The following is a 22,921-nucleotide window of genomic DNA, read 5'->3' on the forward strand; positions in this document are numbered from 1 at the left end:
AGGCGGGAAGCTGGAGTCAGGATGCTTGATGAGTAGCCCTACTTATTTAAAGTGTGCCAGAGGGACTCCTGTCTGTTAGGGATGAGGCCGCCGGGGCTAGCTAGCCTGTAACAAGAGAATTCGCTAACAGCTTCCAGAGTTCCAAAGCGCCTCATGAGGAAAGATAAAGCGCCCTCTAGGCAGAAGCTTAGGTTGGATGTGCGCCAGGTCCAGGGTCTCTTAAGTCCTATGTTGGCCTTGGACACTTCTATGTTATAATTATATACATACATCATCAATGTATGCGGGGCATTATACTTATCTTAATTCGTTCAAATAGTGTCATCACTTGGCTTCCTTTGATTTATAGTGCTTTTCACCTGTGTGAGGAAGATGTCACTTTAGGTCTTTAAGCGCAGCAACAAGAATAAAGTCATGTTAAGTAAGTTGAGAATACTTGAATTCGTCCGAACTGGATATAATTCCCCAAAACTCATTGAACATTTCATAGTTATAAGAGGAAATGAAAACAGTAATTTACTTTCGTTAGTAATAACAAACTTTCTATATCTTCTATCACCCCTTCCCAACAGTGAACACTATCCAACACCCTTTTAAGATATCTATCCAACCGGAAACGATGTGCGAATATTCAACCCGAGACGATATTCGAAAATTCATTAATGGAGACACGTCTACCAGTGAATCAAAGTCATACCCATTGCGACGAAGTGTACGAACTCCCTGAACTCTAAAGCATGGAATCCTGTAACAGTGAGTATGCCATCAGACAAGATGGTTTACCAGTGATGTTCCTCGTGTCCCATGTGAAAAGATTGGTTTAGTTGGCAAACTGGCAATGGGTGGAAAATGACTGTCACGTGGCAATGGCTATTCTTAAAAAAAAGCATTGCCACTTCTGAAGTGATTATACTCTGATTAAATGATATCATAATCTCGAGAACATACTCCGCACTCTGCATCTCATAAACCTAGAACCATGTTAATCTGGACATCTAAATGAAAATTTGGGAAATATCGTGAGCCGCTGATAACGATAACAATGATGATGATGATGATGATAATGATAATAATGATAAATAATTATAACGATAATAATAATGATAATGATGATAAAATAATGATAATAATGATAATAATAATGATAATAATAATAATAATAATAAAACAAGTAATACCTATATCCAGATCAAGCTTATGCCCCGGCGTCGTGATCAACCGAGAGGATACTAAAATCATTCCACTATTGCCATATCAAGGAAAAATGTACGTAAATATTATGAAGAGTTTGCTTCCAAGAGCCGCTGAATCCGTTGAAAATGATAGATTTAGCGCTATTTGGAACAAGCGCTTCATAATGTATATATAATATATATATGATATACACTCAGCAAAAAAAGAAAGTAAACACTTTTTCGAGGTCATATTTTTCATAGAAGATTTTGATGAAAATCAATGTATTATATACCATATTAAAGGTAATTTAATTGGCTATCATGTTAGTAGGTTAATTTAAAAGGGAACTTTATGCATGAGTGAACACATTCATTCTTCCCCGCCAAGGCACAAAAGTAAAAATTGCAAAATTTTACAAGTTGTCTTTCATTTGGCAATGCCCTTCAAGATAACAATGACAACAAAAAGCCAGTTTAACACAATGAGAGACATGAATGAAATAGCAAAAACAAAATTTTGTTCTCTTTATCTCTTTACAACATCAAACAAAAACAAAATGGGAAACTAAAGGGGAAAATCAGAATTTTCTGTCAGCTTGAACTTCAAACGACATAAGGAGTAATGGCATAAAGATGATTTAATAAACAGAATTTCTTTATTTTACTGCTTTTATATAGTAATTTAAGGATTCATGAGATAAATTTAAGAACCAAATCTACAATTTTCCTCGTTTGAAAACAAATTGAAATTTCTACCATTTTTGTTAATATTGCTTCTCTTATTTCATTTGAATTTGGGTTTGACCAAAGATTCTTCGTTTTTCTCCTTTATTTTTGGCCTTTCTTGATATTTTGGACTTCAAAGATATCATAAAGGTCAAAGGTTTATTTTTGCAACTTAATTAATGTATCTAATTGTGTTAAATTTGTCTTTTGTTATTATTGTAATATGGAAGAGCACTTGCAGATGAATGATAACTTGTTCATTTTTGCAATTTTTGCTTTTGTGCCTTGGAAGAGAAAAACAAAGGTGTTCACTCATGCGTAAAGTTTCCCTTTATATTGTCGTACTAGACTGATAGCCAATCAAAGTACCTTCAATATGGTATATAATACATTAATCTTTAGCCAAACATTCTATGAGAGATATGAACTTGAAAAAGTGTTTACTTTCTTTTTTTGCTGAGTGATATATGATATACATATATATGTATATGAAATATATATATATATATACATATGTACATATGATATATTTTTTAATCTTTGTCGTGAAAGGGTAAGCTAATCTACAATCATTATAGAGATTTGATTGCTCATGTACAACAAAGCAGTAGATACGCTCACCATAGAAATGTTATTCACTTGAAAACCTCAGTTTTTAGGTAAGCTAACAACCAATGGAAGCAGAAAAAAAGCACGTATAAGTTAACAAGGATTCTGACTGTCTTCTAGGTCATATGTCTTCCTCATTTAATTTGCAAGATTCCGAATCCAAAGCATACCTCAAACTCGCAAGCATGCAGGCATATAACAGACAAGCACTGCAGGGTAACTCTTAGGGCCTACTTTCAGACGTGCACAAGGGTTATGAATTCTCTTAAATTTCTTAGACTGAGAATTTGAGATGAGGGACAAATCCAAAAATTAGACTGAAAATCTCAATTCAATCATTTCTCGATTATGTATGGCGATTAACCCCCCCCCCCATCTTTCCGAATGTTGATTTTTTTTAATATTCTGCAAACTTAAGTTACCAGTCGTCAAATCCCTCGTTTAACCACAACAACAAGAACAAATTCACAACGCACACACACACATACATACACACGCATACGTAATCTATACGCATTATGCATTGCGTGTATGAGACGGACAGTATGCCGATTTAGTGGCTAAATACCAAAATTTGTCGAGCGCTGCTTGAATGAGTTGCTGTTCAACAGGTGAAATAAAGATTCAAATGTGACAAAAACGTATAGACAATCAAATTGTATCTCATATCAAAGACCCGGTAACGTGGCGTTCTATGGGTGGCTCGATTCACACGGGGTACTCTCCAAGCTCGGTCAGCGAAATATAAGTGCATTGACCCGTGATACGCTCATCGGTAACGGTCGACTCCAGCCGAGATTCTTCGGCTGTGTGTGTACTTTACATAGAGATCAGTGATAAGGCTGTAAACACAATTCGTTACGGAGATTCTCGAGTATATCCGAGCCGGTCCAGCCTTCCCATGCATTCCATGGTATCTCACAATTGCCATTATTACCATGTTACAGCAAACCAGCCTTTTCCAAGATGGCTTATTCCAGCTCTGCACTTCACGAGAAGTTGAGTACGGTGAATCTGGCCACCACAAGTATAATCTAATGTAAGTCTCCTCTCTCTCTCTCTCTCTCTCTGTCGTAGATAGTCACAGTATATGTAACGAATTGCATGGCATGAGCAATCCTTGGACTTTGGTGGACACCAGAAAAAAATCATAGACAGTGTACCTTGGAGTTGATTTTTATATTTGTTTTAAAATTTTATTTCATAATAACGGATGAAAAAAAGAGAGATAAATGAGGTTAAGTTGCAGTGACAAAAGTAAAACAATTGACCATAAAGGCTACCAGATACGAAATACGATATTCAATATTACAGGTAAACAATAACGTACTGATGTGTGATAGAATCTTGTTTTTCTTCAAATGGTCTTGTATTTATGTTAGGATGTGGTAAAACGTATTATCTCAAAGGAGTTTACCTGGTTGCATTGTTTTGATTGTAAGTCTAAATGAATATTTCATTTAGGGCTTTTTTACTGTATGAATAAGGGGCTGATGCAATGATAGATAATCTAATATGGACTTCATATGACTTTTTCACTCAGTGCAATGTATACATAATAATGGCATCTATGGGTTTTAGAGTTGTAAGAACCTGTGGGTAACAATTTAGTTTGTATCTTCATATGTGCCTTCGGACTACAAATTTGCAAGCTTTAACAAAATAGGCCTTAGAGGTACAGGGCTCCACACGAAGTTTTATTTTTGGTGGCCCGATCGGGCCACCAAAATCATTAATTTTTATTTTTTGGTGGCCCGAAAGTAAAATCTAGTGGCCTGAAAAAAAAATCAAGAAAAACATAAGAAAAACTAAATCGGTCCTAGTAAACATAGAAAAATAAATATTAAGCATTCAATTACTGAAGTGATACAGGTACCCATGTCTAAAATAAATGAATGGAAAATTCAATCATCTTACCGTTATTCTGAGTTCTAAGATTTAGCAAATAGGCTTATAGATTATAAAAGTTGATGCCTAATTAGGTGGTCAAAACTTACGTTTGAAATGAGAAAGTGGGAGCATTTGCAGACATTTGTAAACATCCGACGTTTGTTTTAGCATTGTAAAGAGCCGAAAGTTACCGTTATTCATTTCTGATTGTAAAAGCAATCATCCAACATTTACTAGTATTTTAGCACCTTACGGAGCCGAATGTTACCGTTAATCATTTTCAAATGTAAAAGCAAACAACCGACATTCATTTTAGCATCTTACGTAGCTGAATGTTATCCTTATTCATTTCCGAACGTGAAAGCAAACATCCGCTATTCATTTTAGCATATAACTGAGCTGATTGATACCATTGATCATTTTCAAATGTAAAAGCAACAATCTGTTATTTGGGTTTTGGGTTTTTGCATTGTTTTGATTGTAAGTCTAAATGAATATTTCATTTAGGGCTTTTTTACTGTATGAATAAGGGGCTGATGCAATGATAGATAATCTAATATGGACTTCATATGACTTTTTCACTCAGTGCAATGTATACATAATAATGGCATCTATGGGTTTTAGAGTTGTAAGAACCTGTGGGTAACAATTTAGTTTGTATCTTCATATGTGCCTTCGGACTACAAATTTGCAAGCTTTAACAAAATAGGCCTTAGAGGTACAGGGCTCCACACGAAGTTTTATTTTTGGTGGCCCGATCGGGCCACCAAAATCATTAATTTTTATTTTTTGGTGGCCCGAAAGTAAAATCTAGTGGCCTGAAAAAAAAATCAAGAAAAACATAAGAAAAACTAAATCGGTCCTAGTAAACATAGAAAAATAAATATTAAGCATTCAATTACTGAAGTGATACAGGTACCCATGTCTAAAATAAATGAATGGAAAATTCAATCATCTTACCGTTATTCTGAGTTCTAAGATTTAGCAAATAGGCTTATAGATTATAAAAGTTGATGCCTAATTAGGTGGTCAAAACTTACGTTTGAAATGAGAAAGTGGGAGCATTTGCAGACATTTGTAAACATCCGACGTTTGTTTTAGCATTGTAAAGAGCCGAAAGTTACCGTTATTCATTTCTGATTGTAAAAGCAATCATCCAACATTTACTAGTATTTTAGCACCTTACGGAGCCGAATGTTACAGTTAATCATTTTCAAATGTAAAAGCAAACAACCGACATTCATTTTAGCATCTTACGTAGCTGAATGTTATCCTTATTCATTTCCGAACGTGAAAGCAAACATCCGCTATTCATTTTAGCATATAACTGAGCTGATTGATACCATTGATCATTTTCAAATGTAAAAGCAACAATCTGTTATTTGGGTTTTGGGTTTTTGCATTGTTTTGATTGTTAGTCTAAATGAATATTTCATTTAGGGCTTTTTTACTGTATGAATAAGGGGCTGATGCAATGATAGATAGTCTAATATGGACTTCATATGACTTTTTCACTCAGTGCAATGTATACATAATAATGGCATCTATGGGTTTTAGAGTTGTAAGAACCTGTGGGTAACAATTTAGTTTGTATCTTCATATGTGTTGCATATTTGTTTAACGACATGCATTTTATGCATTGTTCTTGTTGTTACTCCTTTGTGATTATACCGTCTTTTTGCAAGAAGAGTCCGGAAGCATTTGCGTGTGTGTGTGTGTGTACATGTACATTTTCATACATGACAATAAAACGATGTGAATCTGAATCAAATTAAAAGTAAATGCCAGAATCTTGGTGGTAAACTACATATTTTAAGTTGCATGAGCCCAATAATCACTAATTGATACTTGTACAGATGTATGAATAATACTCATATTTTTCAACTTCTAAAATGCAGGGTCCCAGTGTTTAAAAAAGATTCTTAAAAAAAATTCTAAATATGTTTTCTTTTTTTTTAGCATGGAGAAAACACACAATTTAAAATAATCACACTTTCTTCTCTTGATAAAGAGAAATACATTACTGATTAATGGGATGATAGAAAAAAATAACAGCTTACGTGAAGAGATTAAAAAAATAGATAACAATGATTCTATGTCTAAGATCTTCGTTCTGTATATACCTCTATATAAAAAAAAACCCAAAATGATACGAAATATGACATGAGGATTCCAACCCAAATTTCAGCATGCAACCTCACAAAGATATCTACAACCGTGACAACACTCTCAGATTAAACTATCACTACTTACAGAATCAATCTGTAGCTTGATATTACTTACGCTTTCCATGGAATTTGGAGACCAATTATGAGAGTAAATAAGCTGATATTCAATCATACAATTATCTAGCACGAGATTATTGCCTAAAATTCTGCTACTTTTTTTTTCTTTCGACTGAGCATTTGTATTTTATTCCACATAGAGTTTGTGATGAATCAGAATGAAATAACGTACAATAGTAGTTTGCTCTTAGAATATACTACATACCTTTAGTTTTATTTGAAGTTTATAAATATCCATGGATATTGCAACATCAATATCAACTATAATGGACTCGAGGAAACAATGATGCGTATTCTGTAAATCGAAATGCGTGAATGATTAAGTGATACTTCTAAAAATAAATGGAGAGTTTGTCTATACAATGGCTTACATTCTAAATCGGAATTGCATTAGCTTAAGATTATGATATTTCTTGGAATGGCTGTTTGAAGAATCATTCAGATTGTTCAAAATCTTTATTTCAAATGCAAAGCAATGGCAAAACCGAAAAAAATATCGTCAGAGCAGTTTTGAAGTAAATATGAGAAGAATGCATGTGCATTATTGGTGGAAGCTTCCATCAATTCTTTATTTTCACTTCTAAAAAAAATAATTAATTGCCACTAAATTTTTGTGTTATTGTTTTTTTTTTTGCTGAAACATGCTCCTTTCTATTTGCATGACTCAACGTTGTCATTTAACAGATATTGCTAATTATCTACTTTGTTTTTGATTATTACAACAGTGACATCCTGTAAGATTCTTTGCTGTCCTTCAGTCTATTTCCTTTCTCATTTCACAGTATGTTTCAGATAATAATGTATAATCATCCATTGCGAAAGGATCTGCATCTTTTGCTAATTCTTTTTTTTTCTGGACCAAGGGTATTGTCTGTTCTTCACATAGAGCCCATAGATGCTTTGAAAAGATCTTTACGTCTGTATCTCTATCTGTGTGTACGCATACACCTGCATACACTCTCACAGGTAAGCATTGTCATATTCACACAGAGTGAAATAGCGCCAATACTGATGCTGGGAGATTATAATGTGTACGGAGAAGACAGTCGAATCTTTTAGTGCTATTTATTGGGTATCCCAATTGGTAAGTAGTTAGCTGGACGTCATCAAGAACCCGAGAACTTCGAATCGCATGGAGGCGTAATAATTTACAAACCAATATGGGTGAATCTTCACGTAACGAGCGTTGACTGGTGCGTCAAAGAGTGACGTCACATGGGTATTGCGGTCAAAGTTCGCCGGGAATATCTGTAAGATTTCATAGTAACACATTAACCACACCATCACAGCTACATTTAATAATAATAGTGATAGCAATGTTGATTGCAGTCATCATAGTGATAAAGATGAAATGTCGATAGTACATAGTCATACAAATGTTTTCATGTTGTTTTATACTTCTTAAAATAGTAGAAAATTAAAAACAACGCATGCTCATTTACAGACCTAAGCCTAGAGAACATCTATGGACATAAATGCCAAACTGAACTGAAACTGAGGAAAACAAATTAATAACTTGATTTTATAGCGTTGATCAAGACTATCTTTGTATCATCATTGGTTCTACTGGTAATGAAACGACGTATAAATTGAGATGAGATAGATTTACTTTGATGGATCTCTTTTCCACCTAAATCGTAACGAAGGGATTACTTCGTGTCTTGCTGCTGATATCATGAATTTTACATGTAGATTTTGTATACAATCACTAGGTTTGATAGGTAATGCATTAAATGAAACGTTGCTTGTAGAAATGCCTACCTGCCGTGTACCGCATCTTGCCACAAAATGCCAAGTGACGTCATCCAATGACGTAGAGACTAAGATGGACGTCACCCAGTTGTCCCAATGGTAGCTACCCTGAGTAATCACACCAGTTACCATGACAATTTGGCCAATGTCAATCTGGGGATAATAATATTTGAAAATTGGGATTCTATTTTTTTTTCTATTTGTTTGAGTGTTTGTGTGTGTGTTTGGTGTGTTTGTTTGTTTGTAAGCTTGATATGATTTCAACTCCGGGTTTCAAATTTGGCATCAAGTCAAGGGAACCAGAATGGTATATACAAACTTCACCAAACTGAGACAGAAACTAATAAAGGTTATCGTTTTTTATGTGTTTCTCCAAAAATAAAAAAGAGAATCTAATAGTCACAAACAAACATGAAAATGTGATACGTTGAAGATACCATCGCATTGCGGCTCCCACAGACAGAAAGGAAGAAATGAAACTTAGATGGATGGTATAGTTTTGGTGGAGATGCGACCCATATTTTAAATTGCGGCCACTTTACTTTCTTTTTGGATATATTGGCCATTTCAAATCCGATTTTCATAAAATAAACTTTAAATCCCTCTTAGAATTGTATGTTTTTTTAATATTTCGTACATAGTTTCTAATTATCAAAAACTTAAAACCTGAGATCCACACTCAAACAAAACTATACTATCCTTTTAAAAGCACTTAGGGCCTAAAATAGCACTACTTTATCTGCCTAATTGTTTGCACTGTCACTGAAATATAAGAGGAGGGAGCTGTAATTCTATGAGAAAATACCTGGAACTCGATGACAGCTGAGTTGACCAAAATTTTCCCATTTAGGTCTACTGGGAATTCAACCCATACGTTCTTTTTACTAATCTTGTCATATATGCATGTTATACACGTGGGTGACAGGAAACAGAGGGAAGAGAAAGAGAGAAAAACTGGAAAAGTCGCTAAGGCGACTGGTATGCATGCCTCCTCCATAATGCACGGTTCTCCTGATAGGTTCTATATTACAATGTCCTGACAATGTGTGATGACAGTTTCACATATTTGGTAAAATATTAAAATGACAGGCTTGTCAAGTTTAAGGAAGAAGTGAAATTTAACACTTTAACCTGACCTTTGACCTTTTACCTTTAGGCAAGAAACTTCCGAGAGAGTCTCTATTGGGTAATACATGCATGCAGCCATGCACTATAAGTTTCAAGAAAAATTCTGCAGGCATTGCATAGATTTTTGAGGAGTTGACCTTGACCTTTGACCCTGCCCTTCGACCCATGGCCCCTAAATTCCCTATATAATCACTGCCAGTCACTACATGCATATGTACGAAGATACCTTGAACCATTTGTGAGATATGGAGAAAAAAGAGAGTTTTAACTTTTTCACTTCGCTTTTGACCTTTGACGTGACTCTCTCTGGATAATCTTTATATGATAGCTCATGTATACACAAAGTTTCAAGCAAATATCTCCAGGCATTGCATAGATATGGGAGAAATAGTGAAATTTCGAGGATTTGACCTTGGCCTGTTGACCTTTGACCTTGAGCATCTGCACCCAAAAGTTGATAGGCACAACTTCGCCCACTCATACATATACATGCCAAGTTTCAATAGGGTACCTTAAATGATTTTTAGTTACGCTAGCCTGTCCACAAAATTGATTACGGACGGAAGGTCAAACAGACGGACTGGCGAACAACCCGAAAACATAATGCCGACACTTCGTGTTGGAGGCATTGAAACTCCAGATTTTGGGTGTATTTTTTTTTAATCAGAAATAATATGCAATGGTAGTTCTTACGCTGAGAAAAAAGAAAGTGCTTGATATGATTACACTATCCTGAAACATTTTTTTTTTTCACCTTAACCCATGGACGCGGGTCTCCAAAGCGTTCAGCAGTCCAAGATCCACCATGTGGTCCAGGAACGGTGAGGTCGAGTCTGCCCTTCGTGACCCCATAGAAATTCGTCTGACCTCCATAGGTGGACGAGGCTGTTAGCCGGTCATCTGGAATTCTGCCGTCCGCAACACCAAGGGGAACACCACGTTCTACCGTACATCCTTCATCAGCAAATGACGCTAAGGGAAGAGAAAGAAAATCATGTGACAGAGGTATGAGAAAATAAGTAGTGATATGTGTAAATATAAATTATGTTATACATACAGAGAGAAAATTACTTCTCTCCATTTTAATCACTGGTCCTGAATTTGGGTACGTCATTTCATCAGCAGTAGACGGTACTAATATACATGAGTCGCGAGATATCGTATGCAAGGCGGCGACATATACTTTGTTCTTACTTTGACCCACGGACCTATAGGGTTAGGGTAGGGGTTGTGATAGGCTTTAAAGCTTAGTTTGATGTGAGGATTAGGATAAGGGTGATGTTTGTGGGTAGAATATTATGCTTAGCTAAGCGTGCAGATCGCAGGAGCAAATGTCATGAAACCACACACGCAGAGTGTCCTATCCAAATATGGACGAACATGACAGGATTCAAGCTAGTAAGGTTCTTATTACAAGTCCAGAACATTTTTCGCTCTGCCAGGTGCTTCGTCTATACAATTAATTATAGATGGACAAAGAAATGCATGTGTCTTTATATCATTTTAGACGTGTTTGTGTATGAGAGATGAAGGAGATTGAAAGAGAGAAAGAGAGTCACAAAAGTCAGAATGAAGGGAACACAGGAGCATAGATGAAGATGTTTACACATATCAGGGCTCGATCCACACTAACTTTTTTTAGTGGCCCGATGGGTCACCAAAATCATCAATTTGGTGGCGCGAGAAAAAAATGGTGTGGCCCGAAAAAAAAAAACACAATAAAAAACATTTATGCATTTCCGGCGCAAAAAAATTACGAATTTATTGATATACTTTGAAAAAAAATTTCCAACTCTGCCTTTTTTTGTTGAAATGTGGTGGCCCGACTTTCATTTTTGGTGGCTCCGGGCCACCGGGCCACCGTTAGTGTCGAGCCCTGCATATATAAAATTCAGTTAGTCAGTCATTCAGGCGTATATCATGGCACAATGTTCCTGGTTATCCGTTTGCTGACTCTTCATGGTCACCAGGGACGAACCACGAGTGGTCAGCATGATGCGCCCGGTTTTTTTGTTTTGTTTTGTTTTGTTTTTGTTGTATGCATGGGTATAGAGGTAAAGGAAACACGTTTCCTGGTTAATGCACCCTGCTCTTTGCGATGAATGACTGAAGTGGGATCTAACGAGCGCGACTCGTGGTGTGGCCAGCTCTCAGCCAGCGCGGCCAACGAGAGACAGAGTGTTTTTGTCTCCTGTATATACTAATAGTCCATGAGCCAAGACCAGAAATTAGCAATATTGTTTTGGTGTTTTGGTGTTTTGGGGGGCTTTTTTTTTTGCGTCTCCATCTTCAATGTGTATACCACATTTCTATAGATGGACCGGACGAGAGAGAGGGAATGAGACGGGGCACTTGCTAGCCTCCAGACTTGCAAAGACACCATAATTTGTAGTATCTCCCTATTCTCTATTTGATACTACAATGCTGTCTATTATAAAATGAAATAGCATCAGTTTTTTCCGCTCTCTGGGTATATTTTTGTCATTGCCATTTTTGTTGTGATCTCTTCAGAACTCCAGTTATCATTTCCCTCTTTAAAAGAAAACTTGATATCACTTCGATTATCTTAATTGTAAGTAAGTCTGTCTGCAGTTCGGGCCAAGGTGAGAATACGCTTGAGTACCCCGACGCATCAACGGGCTTTTCAAAGGACCGCTCAAAGCGCCGATGAACGGCGGCGCCGCGGTTTCGCCGCAGCAATGTAATCTGCCATGGCTCCTAACTCACAGCAGGGAGGTGGGACTTGACGGGTCAATATTATACATACCAAGAACGCTGTGTAGAGGACCATAGCCAAGTAGTTCGAGTCTGACAGCTATCCGATAGCTGAAAGTGATTGGTTCAAACCGGATGTATTGGCCCTTGATCGGTGGTCGAAAATAGTGCTTGACAGGAGTCCTATCATTGAAGTTTCCCCGGAGCACCTACGAAAAGTCGTAATGTCATTCGAAACCAATTAGAAAAGAGGAATGATATGGAACTCTATTTGTGCATGTACAGATTTTCAGTGAAGATCATAAAGAAAATGCCGTGCATTGCTATCACTTCGAATTTCTTTATTTTCTCCCACGTCGCCCTGTCTTCTGCTATTTTGAAGAGTAGTCCCCCCCCCTTTTTTTTTTTAAAGCAAAACATACTCCTCGTATGGCGGCAGACCTGTCGAGCATTGGTCTGTAATATATACTCGTATATGCATGTCGAGAAATGTATGAAATACCGCTGTAAAACCACGATTTCAAATGGATAATGACAATCATGCGAAATATCATTCACAACGAAATCGACCGTGCGACAGTTGGCGCCACATATAGAGCTTATCTCCGAAGCTGGCTTCAAATAGAATTACCGTTTGGCACAAATTTATATATGCACTTTTTATGCCAGAATCTTGGAAAGGACAAGATGTAAGACATTTGCTCATTCCACGACGGGGATCATGCATCAAGAACAAAGAGAAAATTCATATGATACAAGCACTTTGGATGAATCTGGGAAATTCGGCGAAGGTTTTGCTGACGTCATGAAATGGACCAATCTAACGTCACAGTTGAAACACAAATCATAAATGCATTCATTGCTACTAAAGAAGAGGTTACGTTGCTTCGAATTGTGCTAATTGAGATATTTTCGAAAGAAAAGGTGGCACGCTACTACACCATTGCCCAGCATAGAAACCAACACTGGATGGGCATATTTAAGATATTAGCATGCAAGGGCATTTTCGAGTTTGAAAAGCCCATCTAACAGTGCTGAATGTGAATGAACAGCAAATATTTAGTACCCGGCGCGACAGTGCTGCTGAATGCGTAACTCAAACAGAAGCAAAGCGAAGCGAATGCCGGCAATGACATCACCAAAGTGTTCGGGGCGGGCAAGTGCAAGAGGTGATACATGGAATTTAAAATATATTTGAAAGATTTTCTTTACTGTTGATGTTTTGTTTTAAAGCAGATCATTCAAAATTTCAAATGACACGGAATAGCGTTAACTTCACTTTACAGCTGTCCGTTGATATTGTATTTATCCCGGCTAAATACCAGGTAGTTTCTTGGTACACCCTTTCGATGTATTTGAAGTATATTCTAAGTGATGGAAGATGAATTTTGGCTTTAATAACTAATGTTCATGGTTGTAACGGATGAACTGAAACATTTTCAACTCTACATGTAAGTCAGGGCAAGGAGCGTTTCTGCAACGTTAGACATGTTAGATTTGGATAGTCAATTGATTAATTCCCTTTATTGCAATGAATGATCTTGTTAAACCCATGCTGCTTAAAGGAACATTCCAGACAATTTTCATAATTTCACATCATGTAGTACGTAAATCGACAACTCCATGTATATATTTTTGTGAAATGTGTTGTGGTTCTTGAGCAGAGAAGCAATAATTTGAAAAACCTTAAACAAATTACACTGAACAAGGATGATGACATAGGAGGTTCATATATTTCAGAAATGATAATAGAGTAATTTCATAACAATAGTGCTTGCTTGCGTGTTCTCCTGTCTGTAATCTATGCTTGCCTTCTTCTTTTGTTCTGCTTCCTTGAGCCCCAACTCATGCATTCTTATGGTGACTCTGCCATGTCATCATCCTTGTTTATTGCAATTTGTTCTAAATTTTGAAAATATTCTTATTTTTCATTCCAATTATCACAAATTCTGAAACTCTGTCCTCAATATAACTAATTCATAGTTGTTCAAATGCAACAAATCTGAAAGTCATCCAGAGGACTCCTTTAATACGAAAATAAAAAACAAATCACAAAAACTATATAATTCAGTGGCACCATGGAGGAAGCAACCAACTCTCTTAAAACATCCGAGTCAGAACTGACCAGAACTGGGTCCGTTGGGGTCACACACCGTTCCGGGTCAAAAATGACTTGGAATTTGGTCATGAAGACCCCTAATGGAGTCACCCTGACCCAATTTATGACTCTGAATGGGTCATATCTGACCCCATTCCTTGTCATTTCTAACCCCAACAGACCCAGTTCGCTGCCGTTCCGGGTCAGATCTGACTCGGATGTTTTAAGAGTGAATGTTCTAACAGGTCAGTATAAAGACGGAGGGTTCATATCTGCGACGCGAACGTTAAGACGACGCAGCCTCCCGCGTTGGACAATGGCAACACCTGTCTCGCGCATGTACAGAACATCGTTTTGGGGGGCTAATTGGTGTCGTTTTTACCGTTTGCGTTGTAGATCTAAAGACGGCTAATAGTTTTGACACGCTGTAATTTGGTACAACTACGACTTGTAACTGTCCGGACAATTATGCCTACGACGATACAACTTCAGGTACGACCAAGTGTCTCACGTCCTTGGTCTCCCTCTCTCTCTCTCGATCAATCTTCATTCCGTTCTCCCTCCCCCCCCCCCTCTCTCTCTCTCTATCTCCCATTCTCCATCTCTCCCTTTTTCTCTCTGCATTTGTCGAAATTGATGCCTGCCAACGTTAGCCTACAAACAAAAATGATACGACCCCTGGTATACAGAACACTGGCAAGACCTAAAGAGTCTTTCCTATACGGTAAATAAGATCTTATCACCATTGCTGTTGTCAATAGTATCATAATTGATATATATTGTAATCATTTACATTACTGGTTTATCATTGTGATTTTGACGTTCAGCAGGATGGATATGATTAATGCAAAAAAGTAGCTTTTGTTACTGTTACCAGTATCCCTACTGTCATTCTCATTACTAAATTGGCATTTTTAGTTGTTCTTCTTAATCACATAACATCCTTCCACGAGTCAATTCTCCAAATATTGTAATCTTCTTATGCATCGATTAGTTTCAATATTGAAGAACTTCCCCTGTCCCGTACAGTTATGACAAGTCTAAATGAACATTACGAATAAGTGTTGCCTGACTATCGACGCAGCATTTATCTTTATGCGATAATGATGATAAACATGATTCGATCTTACCATTTTGTTCCCCGTCAAAGGGTCTCTGTACTGAGTCCATGTGTTCCCGTCGATGCTGGAGGAAATAGAGTACGTCAGCACGAAGGAAACGAATGTTTCAGCTCCCTGCGTGATTATTCCTGTGACGAGGTACGTGGAGAGCAGATTCACGAGGAGCCATTCGGACGAGGATTCGGACGAAGAGGAGGAAGGGAGTGGCATCCATCCAATTTTCCCGTGAAGACGGGCCTTGTTGGCGCATACCTCGTCATCGATACACGATGATGCAGTCAGGCTAGAGTCGGGAAGAACACCACTCTGTAAACCAAGCTCTGTTCCTGGACTCCAGCAGGAACTGACTGTATTGAATCACAATCATCGCAACAGTACGAATAGCATAAATCATCATATCAATCAATTATTCCTTATGATTATGGCGCTGATCAAGAGGATAATATGCTAATAATAACATTTAGAATGAAAACGATATTAATAGGAATGATATTGATAATGATAACGCAGTGATAATAAACTAGTTTATCCTCTCAAATACCACGAGATTAACAGCGTGCACAAACCTTTGTAAGCTTAAGTTTAATAATAATTCATTTTAGCGCCGTTGTTTTGAATTACTAAGAAAACGCCTACACTAATAACATATCGATTTTCAAGTATCAAGCAGGGAAAAAATATGATGACAATGATAATAACAATGAAAACAATAACAATAACAATGGCATCAGTGATTATCATCATCATCATTAAAATATCACCATATTATTAACAAGAATAAATGTGGTGATTATAAGGATTACACACTTGCAATGATGGTATACAGTATATATAAATCTGCATGGGACAACAAAAAAATCATGCTTACCATTACAACACTTTATCCAGATGGTTTCGTCCAGTCCTAATTCTCTTCGCTCTTCGAGTAGATAACATTCAGTGATGTTGGCAGCTTGTGGGGGGCAAGTGAACACGCCCACTCTGACACCATCAGTGGACGAGTAATTTCCCGTGAGAGTGGTGTACACCGCCTTGAATCCCAGATGCCTGCATACCAGTCGCGACGTATTTACCGTCCATCCCTGGTGGGACGGCAGCCACTGATAGCTCGGATCGGAATTGGTTGCTATGGCAACAAATCCTTCATCGCCCATTCCTCCGAGCAATTCCACGTGATGAACGAAGCCGTCTGACAGAATGTGTAAATGAGCGTTCAAAATATTGTGAGGAACATATTAGATTATTAAACTGACGAGAACAGAAAAAATGAAATTATGATACTTTTTAGGTAACGAAGGTGTGGCTACTCTTTAGCATTTGCCTAGTCAAATATTGCAAAATGCATTATTTATAGTTAGACCGCAGATAGAGACAAGGATGAGAAAAACAGCAATCGGGAGAATGCCTTTGATCTATGCACCGTGTAGGCGTATCTGGATATGTCATTCCCCTATTCACGCTGTGAGGCCGACGCGCCATCATGTTACAAAGCGCACATTTTACTTTTATGTGGACTTACATGCATTTTCCAGCAGACTATACACCCAAGATCATCCATTCACCGTGAGCTCTCTACACGAGACAGTGTATTCCCATGGTCGGGTATATGGCATTTCCGGTAAGCCGTAAAGCTGGAGTGAAAAATTACGGCTCTCCTGTACAGTACACGTGTGGAGCTTGAGTGAGAATTTAATGGCATATCTAGATTTTTCTCATGTACTTAAATGTGGCTCAGTTCAGTTAAACCTTATGTTTTAATTTTTCCTTTGTTTCATTTTTGTTTTGTTTTTGTTTTTGTTTTTGTTTTGTTTTTGTGGGTTTTTTTTTTGTGCTTTCGTTTAATGTTGCAGCAATAGAAAATAACCGGGAAAAAAGAAGCTGCCACTTACACCCTCACAACCTTAATGCACATTGGTCAAGCAAGACCAGTATCTCCCTATCACCGAGAGTTAATGTCCGCCTACAAATTGTTCACATCAATTCTTTACTAAATTAGATTGAACAGAAGATGCGTTCGGCACATGTCTGTTTTGGAGAACGCACGTACACATGCGCGCCCAGTCACACAGACAATACACTTATGTCTCACCGCATGTCGGCCATGGAACCGTCCAGCTACCATCTTCACAAGATGTTGACACCGTGGACTGACCTGGTTGAACGCGATAATTGTAGTTACACAAGATACTGACATTGAGAGTATCTCCATGTCTGTACCCGTCAGCCGAAGGGGTCTGCGATATGTTGGTACCAATGGTTGAAACACTGTAGTTTCCCGATGGGTTAGCAGGTGGCAGGCATTTCAGAACCTCTGCAAAGATTAAATGTGAGCAAGGTTGAACACAGAACACTGGTTGGGTCCTCAGCAGAAGAGTGCTAAACCGGACAAGGGAGCAAAAATATACGTTGGGTATATATTTGTCGGGAATATACAGTATACAGTATGTTGAGGATTGGAAAATGCTCAATGCTGTAAAGCAGAGCATATTATTTTTCCTCCCCTGTGCGGTCGAGAACTCTTCTGCTGAGGATCCACCCAGTGTTCTAATAATGTGGCGCGATGGATCGGTTTCACGTGGATTATTCCGGAAAAAAATATCAATTCCGCCGAGAACAGATTACGTGAAATGACTAATTGAGAAGATTGAAAGTGTCATAAGAAAGATGAGATGGAAAGCTCTTTTTTTCTCGGAGCGAGCGATTGCACGGGCCAAAGTGAAAGTGAAAATGATTTATTTGAAACCAGGGATAAATTCGGATTCAAATCGAAACGCTCAACACCCCTAATAGAAGAGATGACAGGCTTTGAAAACGGTCTGCTGGCCATTGTAGACGATTTGGAATTCAAGAATGTAAAGAGTCAATTCCAAAGGAAACTAAACAAGGACATAGAACGCGTATATAAATCGGAAAAGGTATTTGTCCACCCCGATAAAACCAGGAATGTGTATTTGATTAACACCAAGAGTTACGCGAAACTTCAAAATGAGAACATAACCAGAAAGTACAAGGTTGCACAGGAAAAAGTAATTGCAGATATTGAGAAGGAATCTGAGTTAATTGCAAAAGAGTTACACATCAGTGACAGGATGGACGGTACGATGGAAAAACCCGCCTTTGTTACACCAAAAGACCACAATGATAATTTCAGCAACAAACCCCAGGTAAAACTGATCAACCCTACAAAGCCGGAATTTGGCCGCGCTAGCAAAATAATGTTTGATCGCATTAACAAACAAATTCGAGACAAAATCAACCAAAATCAGTGGACCAAACAGCCGATGTGCTCGAATAGTTCAACAAACTCCCGGACAAAGAGTCTCTGATTTTCATTGTATTTGACATAGTGGATTTCTACCCCTCCATATCAAGTGAGCTGTTATCCACCTGTCCAAACTAGGCCAGGAAATTCACCACCATAGAAGAGGATGACATAGAAACCATAATGCACTCGAGGAGGACACGGCTGTTTGACAACAATAACAAAGCATGGGGAAAACGAAAGGGACGAAAACAGTTCGATGTTTCTATGGGGGCTTTCGACGGAGAAGAGATATGCGGACTAGTTGGATTATAATAAATGCACTCTCACTCTTGAACACAAAAAAAAAACAACAAACTGAACACACAGCGTAGGACTATGGCTAGCAGTGCTCAGGAGAGCCTCTGGAAGTAGAGCCGATTGGGCGCGAAAAGACCTCATTAAAATCTTTGATGAGCTCGGTCCACGCATCACTGGTAAACCAACCTCAAGGTATACTAGACTATCTACATGTCACCCTAAATCTAGACACTGGCACTTTTCAACCATACAGGAAGCCAAACGACATCCCCCCACGTCAATAGGGACTCCAACCACCCGCCCTCTACACTAACACAAATACTAGTACCCTTAATCAGTTGAGAAACGCATATCGGTATCATGTCTTCAAACGAAGGCATATTCCACAACGCTGCGCCACTGTACGATGAAGCCCTAAAAAAAAAAAAAGGGGGGGGGGAAGAAAAAGGAAAAGAAATATCGCATGGTTTAACCCACCATACACTGCAGCGACCGAGACAAAAATGTGGGGGTAGATTTCTGAAGCTCATCAGCAAACACTTCCCCAAAGAGCACAAGCTGAACCCAATATTCAATAAGAAATACGATAAAAGTGAGCTACAGCTGCATGAAAAACTTGGATGCAGTCATAAGATCCCACAACCAAGGAGTTATCAGGCAATCAAAGTCACGTGACACCGAACCCAAACCCAAATGCAACTGCCGCCAAAAAGACCAATGCCCGTTGACAGGAAGATGCATGAAAACAGCTCTTGTGTATAAGGCAACCGTCAAACCTGACGAGGAAAAGTGTTACTACGGACTGGCGGGGGGCTCAAGACAGGAACCATGTTAAATCCATCAAGCACGAGAAATACAAAAAAAAAATCCAACTTTCAAAATACATCTGGAGCCTAAAGACTATATCGTGCAAACTTCTCACTAACGTGGTATATCCAAAAACGTCAAACTTAACTCTAAGAAGGAGCGGCCTGTGCAACCTCTTCCTCGATGAGAATTGAAGGTCATTATCATCCGAAACAAAAACGCGCTCAATAAAAAAGGTCCGAACTTGTATGGAAATGCAGACAGCGGTGCAGAAAAACGATCCATGCGTCAAACCGATCCACCGCGCCACATAAGCACAGAAACACACCACTTTGTCAGTCTGCCTGAAGATCGCGACAGCGTGAAACCGTCGGTAACAGACGAGGCACCAAAACACAGGTACGACTAATATGCTCTGCTTTACAGCATTGAGCACTTTTCAATCCTCAACAAACTATAATAAATATTCCCGAGGGATACATACCCAGCATATATATATATACATATATATATATATGTATTGTAAAAACGCTATTTCAAGCCATAAGGGGAAATGCGGAATGTGATAGTTGGGTGAATTTCGATAAAAAGCATGAAAATATTCAGAAAAAATGCAAATATTGCCCTTTCTGAAAAACTATGCATTAATATATGGGCTCAATGCAGAATTGAACTGGTAAGAGCACAAAATGCATCTGATACCCTGTATGTGAATGACAAAATAGTACTCTTTTTTAAAGAAAAAATTCCCCTAAATTCCCCCAATGACCCGTTTTCTTATACACATCTAATATACACACCCATTTTTTCCCATCCACGCCAAATCTCCCCTAAATTGTATTGATGGTACAGTCCTCAATCTACATACACTATGCCATAATATGTGTCCTACTGTGGAGTAGTCCTGAGCCCCCAGGTCAATGATAAGGCTTTGAAAAACATTGTCAAAACCTTAAGGTAAATCAAAAACTTCCTCTTTGGAGCGAATTCCCCTTTAAAGATATCGTGTTTTCAGACGTATATTCCCCCTATAGACGCTTCTATACTTACATGTTTATATAGGCCTATATATGAAGATCTTTCAACCGAAAAGCGCTAAATTTATTGAAAAAAACATGATGGGATTTAGCACCTTTTGGAAGCAAGTTTTTCATATAATAAAGTGGCACGAATATCGCCAAAGTGCAATTTGTAACCGCGTGCTAATCTTGCTAATGTAACACTCTTTTCTTTTTAGAAGGTTGAATTGTGGTTGTCGGTTCATTGTTCATGTTGTTTTATACATTTACCACAAGAACTACAGTAATGGCTAATTATGACCTTACAGTAAATACTAATACACAATTATCTTTTAATTTGCATTCATTTCTGTAATTTCATCACAGTCCATGAGAACAATAATTATTTTCCGATACAACACACACGTGACATGGACACAGCCAATGGATTTCATCAACGATATACGCTTTTGGACAATTCATCATGAATACACTTTCTACTACGGAATTACATCCACTGACATTGGTTTAGGGAAAAAGACCAACCACAAGAAATCCAAAACATTCTGTTTGATACGTGTGGACATCGGTCTCACCTGGCGAACAGGTGGGGACTTCCGGGAGGAGGTTGCCACGCCTACATTCCACGCGGCCTGATGGGGCGCCCTCGTAACCGTCATCGCAACCATATTCCACAACGCTTCCATGAGGAATGATGTCACCGACTTCGTAATGCGACAAGCGTCCGTTTTCAATAGACAGGGCAGTGCAGCTGTCTGAATTACAGTATGAGGGAAATAAGTATGATACTGTGAATTCCTGAGACTGAATTGTTATGAAGACCGATAATCTTCATGAGGATGAAACAGTTTCGGTTGAGATCGGGCTTTAGGTTTCCAACGTTTTTGATGACCATTTCATGAGGTAATGAGAAACGTCTTTATGAAATAATGAAATGATATACGATTCTAAGAGGAAGGCAAAGTTTATTTGAAAAAAATGGTTTTAAAATGGCCGAGATATCCAAAACTAAAAAAAAAAAATAAATAAAATTCCCTAAACTTGTTTTTTGTCCTATCGGAGGGGGGTGGGGGGGGGGGGGGTGGGTGGTGTGATTAATCCATCTTACCATTGGCTACGCAGCTCCATCCACAAACATCATCACACACACAACTTTTGCCCCGTGGACACGCCCTTCCAGGTCTATTCAGACACGTCATACTGCAGCTACGTCCGAAGTATTCAACGAGAAAATCGTTCCTACGGCACCTTCTGCCTACACGAAGAGAACAAAAAGTAAGGGATAGAAAGACAGAGAGAATGTACATGTAGGTAGGCTTACCAATCGAGCCTGAGTTCAAGTTCCTGAAATGAATAGAATAAATCAGGGAAACAATTTAATTCTAAAATTTAATTAAAGTTTGGAGTAAATTTTGACAGAATGCTTTCATGATAGTTGAATTATTTTGGGAGTTTGTTTGTTCGTTGGTTTCGTTTGTTCTTTCGTTTGTTTTTGCGTCACCATGGTATCTGAGGTTCAGTGACGTCACCTTGCAAGATGCCTAACTTGGCAAAGAGTTACTGATTTTTTTTTTAATGAAAACATAGTCCATAAGAGTTATGGCGAAGTAAAAAAAAATGCTTCCTCATCAGCTCCCCCTCCCTTTTTAGGGCGTGGGGGGGGGGGGAATGGGGGGCTTATCACATAGATACATGTACATGATTATAGCGTTGTGCGGTTGGCTTTACCAATGTGTCGACAAGAGCTGGTAGGACCGCTCCATGAACCGTCAACGCATGTTCTCTCGGCCGAGGCGCGCGGGAACACAGCGTACTTATCGTCGCACTGTGTCCTTGCTACCGTTCCATCAGGATAGGTGTCGGCCCCAGCTGAAGCCGGATGATCGTATATGATGGTTGCGAAAGTTACAGCCTCAAGGGAGGGGCAGTTTTCGGCTAACACTCCTAAAACAAGCAAACAAACAACAAAGTGTGAAGAGTCTATAGACTAACCAGGGAGGACGTCTTAACTCCCTGAGACTAACCGACAACAGT

The 22,921-nt window shown here is 38.4% G+C and overlaps 1 long non-coding RNA gene across 1 annotated transcript; it reads right to left on the reverse strand.

Annotated features, from left to right (window-relative positions):
* Nucleotides 1–21,473: 21,473 nt before the first annotated feature.
* Nucleotides 21,474–22,711, reverse strand: LOC139708604 (uncharacterized). Its single transcript, XR_011709374.1, has 3 exons — nt 22,616–22,711; nt 21,996–22,142; nt 21,474–21,642 (listed from the first exon to the last, which is right to left on the reverse strand). It is a non-coding gene; the product is annotated as an uncharacterized lncRNA (long non-coding RNA).
* Nucleotides 22,712–22,921: the final 210 nt, after the last annotated feature.

This window comes from Diadema antillarum, unplaced genomic scaffold (assembly GCF_040938485.1).
Source record: "Diadema antillarum isolate AM-2024a unplaced genomic scaffold, OU_Dant_1.0 seq00001354_RagTag, whole genome shotgun sequence".
NCBI lineage: Eukaryota > Metazoa > Echinodermata > Echinoidea > Diadematoida > Diadematidae > Diadema > Diadema antillarum.